General features: G+C 44.5%; 1 long non-coding RNA gene across 1 annotated transcript; it reads right to left on the bottom strand.

Annotated features, from left to right (window-relative positions):
* Nucleotides 1-8,343: 8,343 nt before the first annotated feature.
* On the bottom strand, nt 8,344-12,025 carry LOC308570424. The gene is made up of 2 exons (XR_014001165.1): nt 11,952-12,025; nt 8,344-9,123 (listed from the first exon to the last, which is right to left on the bottom strand). It is a non-coding gene; the product is annotated as an uncharacterized lncRNA (long non-coding RNA).
* Between the last annotated feature and the right edge of the window lie 1,457 nt (nt 12,026-13,482).

Raw genomic sequence — 13,482 nt, 5'->3', positions numbered from 1 at the left:
GTTGACAATTAGATTATAGTCCAATTGTCAGCGGATAATGTGCTAAAAGCTTTCGCGCTTAGTGTAACTCCTTCCTGAGAATTATTCACACTTTGCCGGCTCCCGCGGGCCAGGCGAGGGGAGGCGAGGGAACCAGGGCCGGGCCTCCGACGGAGACGGCCTGCCAGCGACCGAGAGTCGAAGCTATCGAGCGCAAACGTCGTAGGAAGGGTGGATCTGCTAAGCGAAACGCGCGTAACGTGTGAACGCGGGCGTAGAACAAGATGCCCTGCTCAGGTCAACACAAACACCGGGCCTATAGTGTATAGAACAAGTTCTGATCATAGGGAGTAGAAGCGCAACACATATTTACTAGAGAATAAGCCTATTGGACACAGTGAGACTTACATTTGAGTAAACATGCCCAGGATTGTACCATAAAGCATCTCTCTCTCTCTCTCTAAGCTAGAGCTGGCTCCTTGTTCTACCTATATATTCAAAGCGAGCCAGAATTCAGCAGGCACTGTGTGTCTCTTTCTCCACGGGTGTAAATGAAATAGTTTTAACATACACACCGTACAGCAGTTCATTCAAAGCACGCACACAGAATCCCGGGAACCGTAGTTTAAGGGTGCTGAACTTGTAGTGGGTAAACTATAGTTCCCAGGATTCTTTGGGTGCGTGGTTGGGGGATGTGTTTTACAGGTGTGGTGTGCGGGCAGCCACATAGGACCAGCAATATCCAACCAAAGCAAAGTACTTTTAAAGCGGCTTCCATTCAGCCATTCAACGATGGAACTTCATGCAACAGAGACAGTGGCACACTTAGGTGAGTCTGACTCCTCCGCTTGCTTTAGATGACAATGCAAATTAAAAAATATGGTAAGCGGGCAACTCTGCTACATTTTTAATTTTTTTTGCGGACAGGGGTGGGAAGCGTCCTCATTTCCTGCTCATTCTGCTGAGTGGGGCTCATTTGCTGATGGGTTTATTAAAAAAATGTAAAGGCCCATGACCTTGAGCTGCCGCAATACATGCAAAGCTGAAATCTGGGATGTATGGCCTATGGCTACATACTCTCCACTCTTTGAAAGTCACCCCGCCCAAAACCACAACATGGGAACTGCAGTTTACCCCGGTGCTACAATTCCCAGCACCCTTAACAAAAAAACAGCTCTGAGGATTCTTTGGAGGAAGTAATGCTTTAAATGGCTAGTGTGCACACTGTGGTATACTACTTGGGTCAGGATCCTTCTTCAATCTGGTGTCCTCTAGAAATTTTGAACTAGAACTCCCATCGGGCTCAGGCACACTAGAATACTCACTTTCTAATAAAGAGTTCTTTCACCTTACTGAGGCGGAGTCCCCCTCTGCCACTACAGAAACAGCTCAGGAATCAGGGTGGGTAATTTTCTTTGCAGACTTGCCTTTTTAAAGTAATCCCTGTTGATCCCAAGGAGAAATTCGTTCTTCTAAGTGATCTGTTTAGGTTTGGGGTGCCAGGTACCGACTGGTTAACCGGGCAAGAGCTCCCCGCCCCCAGGTTAAAGGTCACTTCCTGAAAGTGTGAGTGGAATTGAGAGGGTGGGAGAAACTGTCTGGATGTGGAATGCTATGGAAGACGAACGTTACTTGGAGGCTTCTCCTCAACAGAACACCCCATGTCAAGGTGCTCAGAAGTAAATCCCAATGATTTCAGTGAGAGTGACTCCCAGGAAAGTGAGCATAATAGGATTGCAGCCTAAACGAGACTAAGTCCCAAGTCAACATTGCTAGGATCCCACGAGATGACCAGGGATTGTGGTTGGAGTAAAATAAAAACAGGCCGCCGACACATCATGCATTTAAAGCACACACTTCCCCCAAGAACTGTGGCTTTTCAACAGAGAATTATGACCCTTGGTTCGAAAGGATTTAGTTTATCCCGTTGGCCTTTCAGCAGCACTCTTGGCTTTTCTAGAGCAAGTCTCCAAATATAATACATCGCCAATTTCCTTTCACAGTCGCCGTTACGCGCGCGAAATTCAAGATGTAACCTCTTCTGTCCTCGCAAAGGACTGAACTTCTAGAGACTGGGAAGGGAGGAGAGACTTGAAGGAAGGCAAATCGAGGAGACGTCGATCCACAAGGACATGGGCGTGGGAAAAGGCGCCTCGCCATCTTTCCCCTAGGCAAAAAATATCCCCACAAACAGGAACTGTTTTGGGTAATTGGACACCACGGGAGCAGACATGGAACAGCCGTTTGGGCAAATGTGCGTAGCCAAGGGGGGGGGGGGTTAGGGAGGGCCAGTTACCCCCAGCAATCAAAATACATAGATAACTGAAGTTCTGCCTCCCGCCCAATCCTAGCTACGCCCATGTTTGTGCAGGTGCCGGTTAGCATTTGTTTGGCGATCAAACAATTCCCTCCCCCTTCTACCTGGCCAAAGGTAGGTTCCCCCCACGCGCCTTGCAAACTGGTGGATTTTAAAGATTCTGCGTCCTGCCAAATCAGGCTAGCTCAAGGGGAACTGGAAGAGCGCAGGGCTGCTTGCCCCTTCCCCTTCCCCTTCCCCCTTTCTCGCTTGCCCCCCCCAGCCTTGCCCCGCCCCTTTAGGTAGCGCCCCGCCCACTTTGCCGCGGACTGGCGGCCAATCAGAAGAGCCGAGAACTGCCGCGGCCCCCGCACTTGTTGCAATGTGAGTCTAAAGCGCAAGAGGCGCACCGGCGACTGCCTGGCCTTCTCGCTCCTTGCGTTGCCTAATCTGTCCCATTATCAGTCCGGTTTTGGAGAATGGCGCCAGAGGAGCTTTGCCCCCATTAACAAATCCCAGCTCTGGTCCCAAAATACCTAGCAAAGGCAGGAGCTTCCCCAGCGCGACCCTTCTAACCTCTCGAGGTCCCAGCGCTGGCAGTTTGCTTCCTCGGCAGAAGCAGTTGGTTGAGTCTGGACCAAAGCTACCCTCCTTTTTTGTTTCCGTCCTTACAGCTGGGTTGATTTAAACCTTGGCTCTGTGCAGGGCCCTGAGCTAGGACAAAATTGCCCCCCCCCCCGCGCGCAATTCTTATTTTCGCAGTAATTCATTTTGGAACAGAGTTTGTTCCCTCCCCACCTCGCCTTCTGTGCATGCTCTCAAGCGCGCTGCTTTGCACCCCCTCGGCTCGGCACGGGGGGGGGGAACCACCCACACTACCCTAAATCCCACGCTGCTTTGTGGGTGGAGACCAGGCCAAAGAGCTTACCAGATCCAGTGGCGTAGCATGGGTTGTCAGCACCCGGGGCAAGGCAAGTAATTTGTGCCCCCTAACCCGTGGATTTGCGCCCCCTAACCCTAACCCCCAGATGTTGCGCCCGGTGCGGCCGGCCCCCCCTGCACCCTCCACGCTACGCCACTGACCAGATCATTGGCCCATCTAGTTCCATATTATCTAGGCTGACTAGTAGTGGATCTCCAGGGTTTTGGACACAGGACCGTGGACACAAACGTCTTTGACCAGGACACAAACTTTAGCTGCATCAACTGGGTGTGTACTTCCTATGTACTGAAAGCTAACTCATTCTCTTGAGTATGGATGCTTATGCAGCCAAAACAGAACCACCCACACAGAAGAAGCTAGGGCAGCAGACTCAGGGGAACCCCAAGACTGTAAAAAAGGGGGGGGGTTGTGGGTGTAAAATACCCTAAGGAGGCAATCACCCCCCAAACAGCCCAGTGAGGACAGAACAATGCTCAGTGGCTATGCAATACTCATGGAGAATTTAAAAAAGCAGGTGGGAACTGGGGTGGGGTGGGGAGGGAGAATGGAATGGAGTGTCCCGGAAAAGGGTATGACATGGATGGGTGGCTGACACCCTGAATGTTAGCATTCCACAGTGCAACTTTTGTTGTTGTTGTTGCAGAATGTCTCCACGCTCCTCAGCTGGTTTGGGTCTTCCTTTCCACTTTTCTGCACTTCACACAGCCGCTGATGCCTGTAATTTTTTTGTGCTGGCCTCAGCGGTGCTTTTCAGACTGCCAGTGTCTCCCAAACCACACAAGCTTTGAGATAAAGCTTCCTTATCATCACTTTAAAGCCCAAATCCAGAGCAGCTACAGAGCCAGACAACTCAAGACAGGCTACTTTTACAGCAATCTTGCTAAAAAAAAAATGTTAAGGAAATTCTCCTTTTCTTACTGATCCTTCAGTTAGAGATTTATATATATATAATTAACCACTTTTCATGGGTTCAATTACCATTAATTGTTCCATAGGAAATACATGGCTACAATGCATTAAAGCTACAATACACTCCCAAGAACTCCAGGGTCTTTTACTGACATTATATTGCTTCATTGTCTTCTTACTGTTTGGTACATTATACCTTGTAAGGTTTTCAGGGATGGCATACACATGGATGTCCACTAAAATGTGGCAGTCCCCACTACATGGTGAATCATTTGTGTGCAGCAGCTGATCAGCAGATTTTTCTGTACATCTCTGCAGATGTTTTGGTTGTATGCTGCGGCGCACGCGCACACACGCGCGTACACACACACACACACACACACACACACACAAAATCACCCATTGCTTCTGGTAAACTGTTAAATGTAAATAGCTCATTTTGCAGCCACCATGTAGTGTGAGTTAATACCTCCATTTTCACAAGGAGGATGAAATTGTCACATGGTGTGCTGTCCCAGAATTTCCCTCTGCCATAGCAATCACCATAGATAATTGTTTCCCAGAGTGGAAGCGGTTATCATTCTCTCCCTGGAAGGAATGCAGATGGTCTTACTCTGATAATGTTCTCACCAGGCTGTCAACCAGTTAACATCCCCCCTCCCTCGGTCATCTTGTGTTTACCTGAGTGCCATAATACCAGATCTGTATTTCCCTTCCACATGACAGCTTGAAGCAGGAGGAATCCGTACCTTTTTATTACAGCATCCTTGACCTGCACAGATTTACAGGAGGACAAGTGGAAGCAGCAACAAAATGTTACAGAATTGAGTTTTCCGCCATGAGACTCTCCATGATTTCCCTGCCCACACAATTTTCCATACCACACCCACCAACAGTGAATCCATGCTCACTGAATATGTCTAGTCACCATTTGGCTGTTTTTATTTCACCCCCACATGGTTTCTTCGCCTAAAGTTTTTTTTGTACCTTTGCAAACCTTGTACCTTTGCAAACCTAAGCCTACTGACAACACTCTGTTGTGGACGAGGAGTGCCATTTTGGCTACAAAAGCAACATTACTCACCTCCGAACATCAGAAACAGAGGGAGTGATATTGATCAGTTGCACATTTCCTGTATCTTAGGTTGGAAAAGGAATGTAATAAAAATCTAATGGCATAATCATATTTCTTAGATTTCTTTCCTTAAATCTGTTGGCTAGCAACTTAGAGTTTTGTCAACAAAGTCATAGTAGGATTGATCTAAATATGCAAGTTTTGCATTATCTAAAGAGGAGAGTTTAGTACACTTTTAAAGTAAAAGAGAATAAGACCTTTTGATACCATTTTAAAAAAATGCTTTTGCTGTAGAACTTTAATTTCCTTTGAAGGGGCTGATCTTTCAAGATCTGTTTCCTTTCTAATTCTACTTTGCTCACTAATAAAATATCCTCTCAAGACTATAGCGTCTCCCAAGTTATAGTAATCATATGATCCTCAGCATCGTTTTTACTTAAAAATTCTCAAAGTTCTGTCCTATTTTTTTCTAGTGTCAAGCTACTTTAAAGTAGAAGTGGATTCAACCTCCAAGAGAAGGGTGATCTAACAGATTGTTATTAGTATTGTTATGCTTGTTTTACTTTTATGTACCTTAACCTTGATGTAAAAACTTAATTATTATTATTACTATTTTTTTTTAAAAAAACCTTCTATTAAGCACAGTGCATCATACCAGGGCATTGCACAATGCAATCCAAGTGACATGGCTAAAGAAAGGCTGGTGTCAAGTATAGTATCAGAGGCCCTTTATTTCTACATAGGATGCAACAGCATCACAAATACTACTACTCTAGGCAGAAAACTGAAGAAATCAAGGAGTCGGATCAGGGAGGTCTAGGTGCAAGTTCCCGCTCAGTCAAGGAATTCCCCAGGTTGTCTTGGGTTGAGTCACTTCCTTTCAACTCATTGAATTGTTTTGTGGGTAATATTATTTCACATATGCTATACCATTTACCCCGTGTTCTGCAGAATGGCAAGGTATACATGCAGTCAGCAGAATTAGGAGTTATGGTGGGCATGTGGAACCTTGGTCTTCCATCATCCTTAGTCATTGAAGTTGTAGTTCAGCAACAACAAAAGGTTCCCTGCTCCTGAGTTGAGAGGATGAGGAAACACATTTAGGAGTCCTAAATGAGTTACATCAAGGCACTGAAGCAAATGGCAACTAATAATAATAATGATAATAATAATAATTTTTATTTATACCCCACCCTCCCCAGCCAAGACCTGGCTCAGGGCGGCTAACACCAGATGTAAAACAATTGACTGAAATACAACTTAAAAAAACAAGATTAAAATACAACATTAAAATGCAACCTCATTTCAGCAGAAACTCAAAAACTTTTTTTTGCAGATGAAAACGTCATGTCTTCACCAAGGCTAACTATCCAGACTGGTCTTACGTGGGCCAGAAAAAAGCCAGGGAAGTCCCCAAGTAGGAGTTCCATCACAGAAGGAAAAAGGAAAAAAGAAAGAGGGGGAGGGGATCAAGTTGATTCCAAGCCAAAGGCCAGGTGGAACAACTCTGTCTTACAGGCCCTGCCGAAAGAAATCAGATCCTGCAGGGCCCTGGTTTCATGAGGCAGAGCGTTCCACCAGGCTGGAGCCAGTGTTGATTGAAAAGGCCCTGGCTCTGGTTGAGGCTAATCTAACTTCCTTAGGGCCCGGGACCTCTAGGGTGTTGCCATTTATGGACCTTAAGGTCCTCCATTGGGCATACCAACCCACTCACTTGATCTTTGCCTTTTGAGTGCAGTTGTTTCAAGCACTGAACGCTCCTTTGTAAAACACGACAGTCAAAATCAAGGATGAAGAATAGGCTTGAGAGTTAGTTACTCTTCTTGTGGTTCACAGGCACCCAGACGACTGGGGTAGGAAGATATAATATTTGAAAAATGACGATGAGAAATAGGCAGCTTTTCATACCACACATCTCATAATCTGGCATGGGTTGATACTTGTCTGTCAACGTAGGAAAAGAAGATCTTGGAGGAGATCTGGTGAAAGCTGGGGATGGAGGTGGTACTTTTTCATAGTGGGGAGTCACATTCCCCCTACTCTCTATCACTGGCCAAACGTTTATGATGAACTGCACCAGAAGCCCCTATAGGCACCCATGAAATATTTCTGTCTTAGGCAAGGATTTAATTAAGTTCTTCAGCTGGTGTTACCTGTTCTCAACCGCCTTTCAGCCTTGTGTTGGAGGGAGAGCGGCTTTTGCCATATAAGATCTGACAGGCATGTGCTCCTTGAGGAAGTGGAGGGGAGGCCCTTCGTTCATATGACTAATTAGACAGGCTTCATGCTGGGTTGCTCTTTTTTGATGCTGATCCCTGTGCTAATTGTCAGTTATGTTCCTAAGGAAAGCAAGGTTGAGTTCAAATCTTGTAGCGCCTTGTTCCCTATTAGCTTTCTTGACCTTAAACTGATGTGAATTGACAAGGAACAGACTGAGAGACAGAGAAGGAGAGGGAGACAGAGAAGTTCAATCCACTTAGCTAGTGCATATTTGGGAGTTCCTTCGCGGAAAGAAAAACACCAATAGAATTAAAACACTTTTGGGTTTTTTTATGTATATCTTTATTGTTTTAAAATAAATACATTTATGCAAGGAAAGCAAACCAACCAACCAACCAACATACAATCGAACAGATAAACAATAAATTAACAAACAAGCAATAGCAATATATGAACCAACACAATTATTATAACTATATCATTTATACTCCCAATCATGTGAACAATTACAGAACTTATAAAACAAGAAATTAAAAATGACTTCCAATTAGTCCCACTGTACTTTATCTGTTGATTATCTTGAACCGCACAGTTGCATATTTCATATATAGTTTCTGTTAACTTCCCTACAAACTATATTTATACCGTGCAAGGTTCAGTCTAAGTCTGCCAAAAGGTTTCTTTTATACCATAGTTTTTTAAAGTATTCTTTAAAAGATTTCCAAGAATTAAAACACTTGTGTGCCATCTGCGATTGTCACTATGGGATAAAATAGCCAAACTATCGATTCCAGAATGAACTGGAAGAGGAATTCTACAGAAATGGGTTCTGATGCCCTGTTACATATAAACAGCAGTGATTCCTACCCCAAATTATCTTTGAACCCAACTTGTATTGCCACTAATGCAACTTGCAATTCTCCTCCCTCCACATTGTTTATGGGATTTTGAAATTCCTGCATTGAAGGAGATTGGACTAGATGACCCTCGGGTCCCTTCCAACTCTACAAATCTATGATTCTACAACTTCTGGAGGGCCACAGGCTTCCCATCCTTATTCCAGCTAGTGCATCTACCCAGTTTTGGGAAGTTACGTTTCCTCAGCACTCCCGCTGCAACATGGAGTTACTGGGAGGAAATGTGATGTCTCTACCATCCAGCAATTGCACCCATTACATTGAGAAGGAGCTCGGGCTGGATCTAGGGAGACAACAGTCTTCCAGGCATCATGTGGGCACAGGGATGTTTACGGTGAGAAAGCAAACCTGGTGCAGATTTCAGATGGTGCAACTCCAGCAGGTAGGTAGATGTCTCACCTTGGGATCACTACACTTGAACCACCATGCGATGCTAAATTGTCACCAAGACATGAGAGGCAACGTTTTGAAGGCTTGTATGTGGCAAGGTTGACCCATGGCTCCTGTTATCCATTGACTAGCATCTATTGCAGGCTGTGTGAGTCAACCAGCCCTTTCTTCAGCACTGCTGAGGAGACATCAGAAATCAGCCATGTCTTCTTCTCCACCATGTCATCACTTCTCCACCAAGGACATAACTGCCTTCATTTCCATGGAATACATTTACCATCTCTTTGAGGCAGAAATACATTTGTGGTTGAGAATGGGCAAAGGTTGCTGTCTTTCAGCTAATCTTTAGTCCTCGTCCTGTCCTAATTTCATGGATCAATAGGAGGCCTGCATCCTGAAAATCGAATAAGGGTCTCATTGGAATGCACATACATAAAAGATTTCACCAGCAGCTGTAAAAGGAGTTTTAACATAATCCAAGAAAAAAAGGGGGGGAGTTGCAAAAGATGTAGACAAGGGCAAGGTATATTTTTCTGTGATCAAAACATTTCAAAACAGTTCCCATTAAATTAGTAAGCTTGATGTAGGACAGGGTTAGCCAATGTTGTGCCCAGACAGCATTGCCCATGGCTGACGTCCAAAACATTTTAATAGCTGTAGTCCAAAATATGTGCACAGCAGCCTGTTGGCTATCACTGATGTAAGGGCTAGGATCCCTACAATGGATGGTATGGGAACATAAGACTGAAGTTTTCCAGTATGGAGGGAGCAAAAGAAGGGAGCACGTTATCATCTGCCTGGAATTTCCAGTGGAAGAAGGTATGATCAAAATCGATGGATGATTTAGAGCAGAACTGAAATACATTTGCCTCAAGTGATATTCCTCAGAATTATCTTCTAAAAACTTTGCTGGCAAATATTCACCGGATGTGTAACTATTTCAGGAGCATTTCATAACTCAGCATCGACATTTGACATATAAATATATTTGATAGTTCATTGGAACAGCTGTTATTAATTGACAGTTGGTATATAGGATAACCGTCTTATTGTATATTTTAAATAGGGACATTTTTAATGTTTTGATGGTTTTATCATGTATTTTAATTATGTATGGATTTCATAATTGATTTTATGCTTGCAAACCACTTAGCAGCCATCCTGGCATGTATGCAGCCAATAAATAATAAAGCAATGTCCTGCCCAAAGAGAGAATTAAAATTGTTCCAAAAATGGCTTCCAATAAACAAATGAAGTTAATTATTATTGGTCTGTGCATAATGATTGGAAAGAATTAGCGGAACACTACTTTCACATTAGACATACCGTATTTTTCTAGTCTTATACTATAAATTATGTCAAAAATTAGGGGGCGTCTTATACACGGATAGTGCCAAGGCCATTTTCTTAAATCAGAGTACCCCAAAATAGGAGACGTCTTATACATGGGGTATCTTATAGACAGAAAAATACAGTACTTTCCCCTCCTTCATGCCTATAACATGTATACAGAGGCATGGATTTCTGTGCTCTGTAGACTAGTCAGATATCTGACGGAAGGTAAGTTGAATGGAGAACGAAGTGAAGGGGGATGGATCTACAGACCAGGATAGAAGGTGTCAACTGAAGTGAAGCAAGTGAAAAGGAACCAGAGCTACTGAAGAAACATACCCTTGGATGAGAGGATGTCAAGTCACTAGCCACAATTCACCACACCCTTAAACCTGCTTGTTTCAATTGATTGAAAAGCATGCCATGTATTCTTGTTAGCTTAGGACCACACATCTCTCAGACATACTATCCTGTTGGATCCCTTTGGCAGCCAGTGAGAATGAAGGCTGACAATCTAATTACAGAACACTGTGATGGCGTGGCTGCATTCGAGGTGCTTTTAGGGCTTAGGCTGCTGATCTGAAACAGTGGACAGCTCCCAGGAGGTGGCCGGCTTAATGCACTCGCCACTTTCTCCCATCTGAGCAAGGCCAAGAAGGCCCTTACCAGTTCTTACAGACTGGAGGACAGCTGCTCTTGATGCTAAACCAGTGGTGTCTCCATAAACCTGAGGGTACAGCTGCCTTGGTGGGTATACTTGTTGATAGCTCTGCTTCTTGGTGGACAAAGGAAGCATCCCCTTCCCTGTAGCATTGAAAAGTGATGAATCTGGGTCAAAGAACACAAACAAGCAACCCTGGACCACAAGGCATGTGACCCTGAAAGTCTTATTTTTGATATATCATGTAAACTTGGCATGGCTGCTGAGAGTCAGCATGTTTTAGTAGCTTAGTAGGATGTGAAGACTCTGGTTCAAATCCTCGTTCAGCCATGATATTGTGGGAACGTTTATATAATTTTGCAGAGTTTAAGCGATTCCCTGTTTGAGCTTATGCAGTGACAAGCGGGTTGCTAACTCGTTTGAGTCCTATCAATAATTATACCTTCCTGGTTGATAATCCCTTTCTGTCCCTCTTAAAGAAAACACACATGAATCTGAATCATATTAACATAAACTACTATACTATCTTCCTTCATGGATCACTGCCTTGCCGTGGTGAAGGGGCTTGAATAACTCGGAGAAGCTATGAGCTATGCCGTGCAGGGCCACCCAAGACGGACAGGTCATAGTAGAGAGTTTTGACCAAACGTGATCCACCTGGAGCAGGAACCGGCAAGCTACTCCAGTATCCCTGCCAAGAAAACTCCATGGACAAAGACAACAGGCATATAAAAGTTATGACGCTGGAAGATGAGCCCCTCAGGTTGGAAGGCGTCCAACATGCTACTGAGGAAGAGCGGAGGGCAAGTACAAGTAGATTCAGAGCTGATGAAGCGGCTGGGCTAAAGCCGAAAGGACGTTCAGTTGCGGATATGCCTGGAAGCGAAAGTCCAATGCTATAAAGAAAAAAGACCCTGTTGCTGGGAAAGATGGAAGGCGCAAGGAGAAGGGGACGACAGAGGATGAGATGGTTGGACAGTGTTCTTGAAGCTACCAGCATGAGTTTGACCAAACTGCGGGAGGCAGTGGAAGACAGGAGTGCCTGGTGTGCTCTGGTCTATGGTGTCACGAAGAGTCGGACACAACTAAACGACTAAACCACAACAACTATACTATCAGATTCATTCAGGTTTACAGAGTTGTTCCTGAAGGCAGCCTTAGGTTACATAACAGATAAACTATATACTAGATAGTAGTGAGTCATGAGAAGACTGCATCCGAGCAGTTACCAGTTCACACTCCTTGCAGCAACCGACCAGCCGACCAACTGACAAAACTGCCTGCCACATAGAGCCAGTTAGTCCTCTTGGAATGTTGAACTTGACTGACAGCTTTATATCCCACAGATATTTGGACCTGTCATTCTCTCTCTGCCTAGCTTACTCCACGGGGTTGAATTTGTGGGGAGAACGTGGAATGGGGGAAGAGCTGTGTGTGCAGCCCTGAGCTGTGTATGTGTGTGGTAAATAATAACAACTTGCTATTCTATTATTGCAGCAAGCCCATTAATGCACTTTGACGGACCTGTGTGAACAGAATGTCACGAAATATCATTTCAGTAGCCATTTGTTTTGGTGAACCACCTTACATAATCTCTCAATTTCCCCTCACAAGAACCCTAAGATGTAGTTCAGACAAATCTCTGCACTTGGAATGCTGTGTACAGTTCTGGTTGCCTCATCTCAGAGAGAATATTGCAGATCTGGAAAAGGTTAAGAAAAGGGGACGCCACATGACCCAGTGGTTGGGCAACTCTCTATTGAAGAAAGGTTACAACAAAAGGCTTTTTAGTGTAGAAAAATGGTAAGGTGGGGGAGACTGGTCAGAGATGTACTTAATTATTGGAAAAAGTCATACCCTCCAACATTTCTCCAGTGAAACTAGGGATGTCCTATTCCATCATCATAAATATAATGGTTGCCTCAGCCACTCTGGGCAGCTTCCAACATACATAAAAATATAATAAAACATTAAGCATTAAAAAAACTTCCCTATACAGGGCTGCCTTCAGATGTCTTCTAAATATTTTATAGTTACTTATTTCCTTGGCTCAGGGTAGCATAACTCCATACCCTCCAATATTTCCCCAACATTTTCCTAAGGAAAAGTGGGACATTCCAGGATCATATCAGAAACCAGGATGGCTTCTGTAAATCTGGGACTGCCCCTGGAAAATAGGGACACTTGGAGGGTCTGGAAAGTGGTTAGGCCTGCCTCATAATACTACAATTCAGGGACATTCAATGAAGCTCAACGTTGGAAGAGTCAGGTGAGACAAAAGAAAGCACTTCTTCACATTGCTCATAGTTAAACAACAGAATTCGCTTCCATGGGATGCAGTGATGTCCCTCAACTTGGATGGCTTTAAAGGAGACCTTGACCAAAGGCCATTGATGGCTGCTACCCACTGTGCTTATGTTCTGCTTCCACCGTAATAAACAGTCTACCTCTGTTTACCATTTGCTGGGAAACACAAGTGTGGCAAGTGTTGTGCTGCTACGCTTTTCCAAGGTGGCAGTTCCATTGTGGTAGAAGAGGATGCTGGACTAAATGGGCCCTGGGCCTGATCCTGGGCTCTTCTTATGTTCTTAAGTTTAACTTGCGTCCCACAACACATCTAGTCCACGGACCATATATAGTGACCTACCAGGTGGTTTGAAAACCCCTTGTTTCAGCAGTCCTGGGCAGTCAGCAAAAATGAGAGGGCTCAGGAGCCCTTGGTAGGCCATTTGTACATGGGTGGTGGGCTATATTTGGCTT

Source organism: Podarcis bocagei, assembly GCF_964188305.1.
Source record: "Podarcis bocagei genome assembly, chromosome: 12".
Lineage (NCBI taxonomy): Eukaryota > Metazoa > Chordata > Lepidosauria > Squamata > Lacertidae > Podarcis > Podarcis bocagei.
This window is presented reverse-complemented; position numbering and strand designations above follow the sequence as displayed.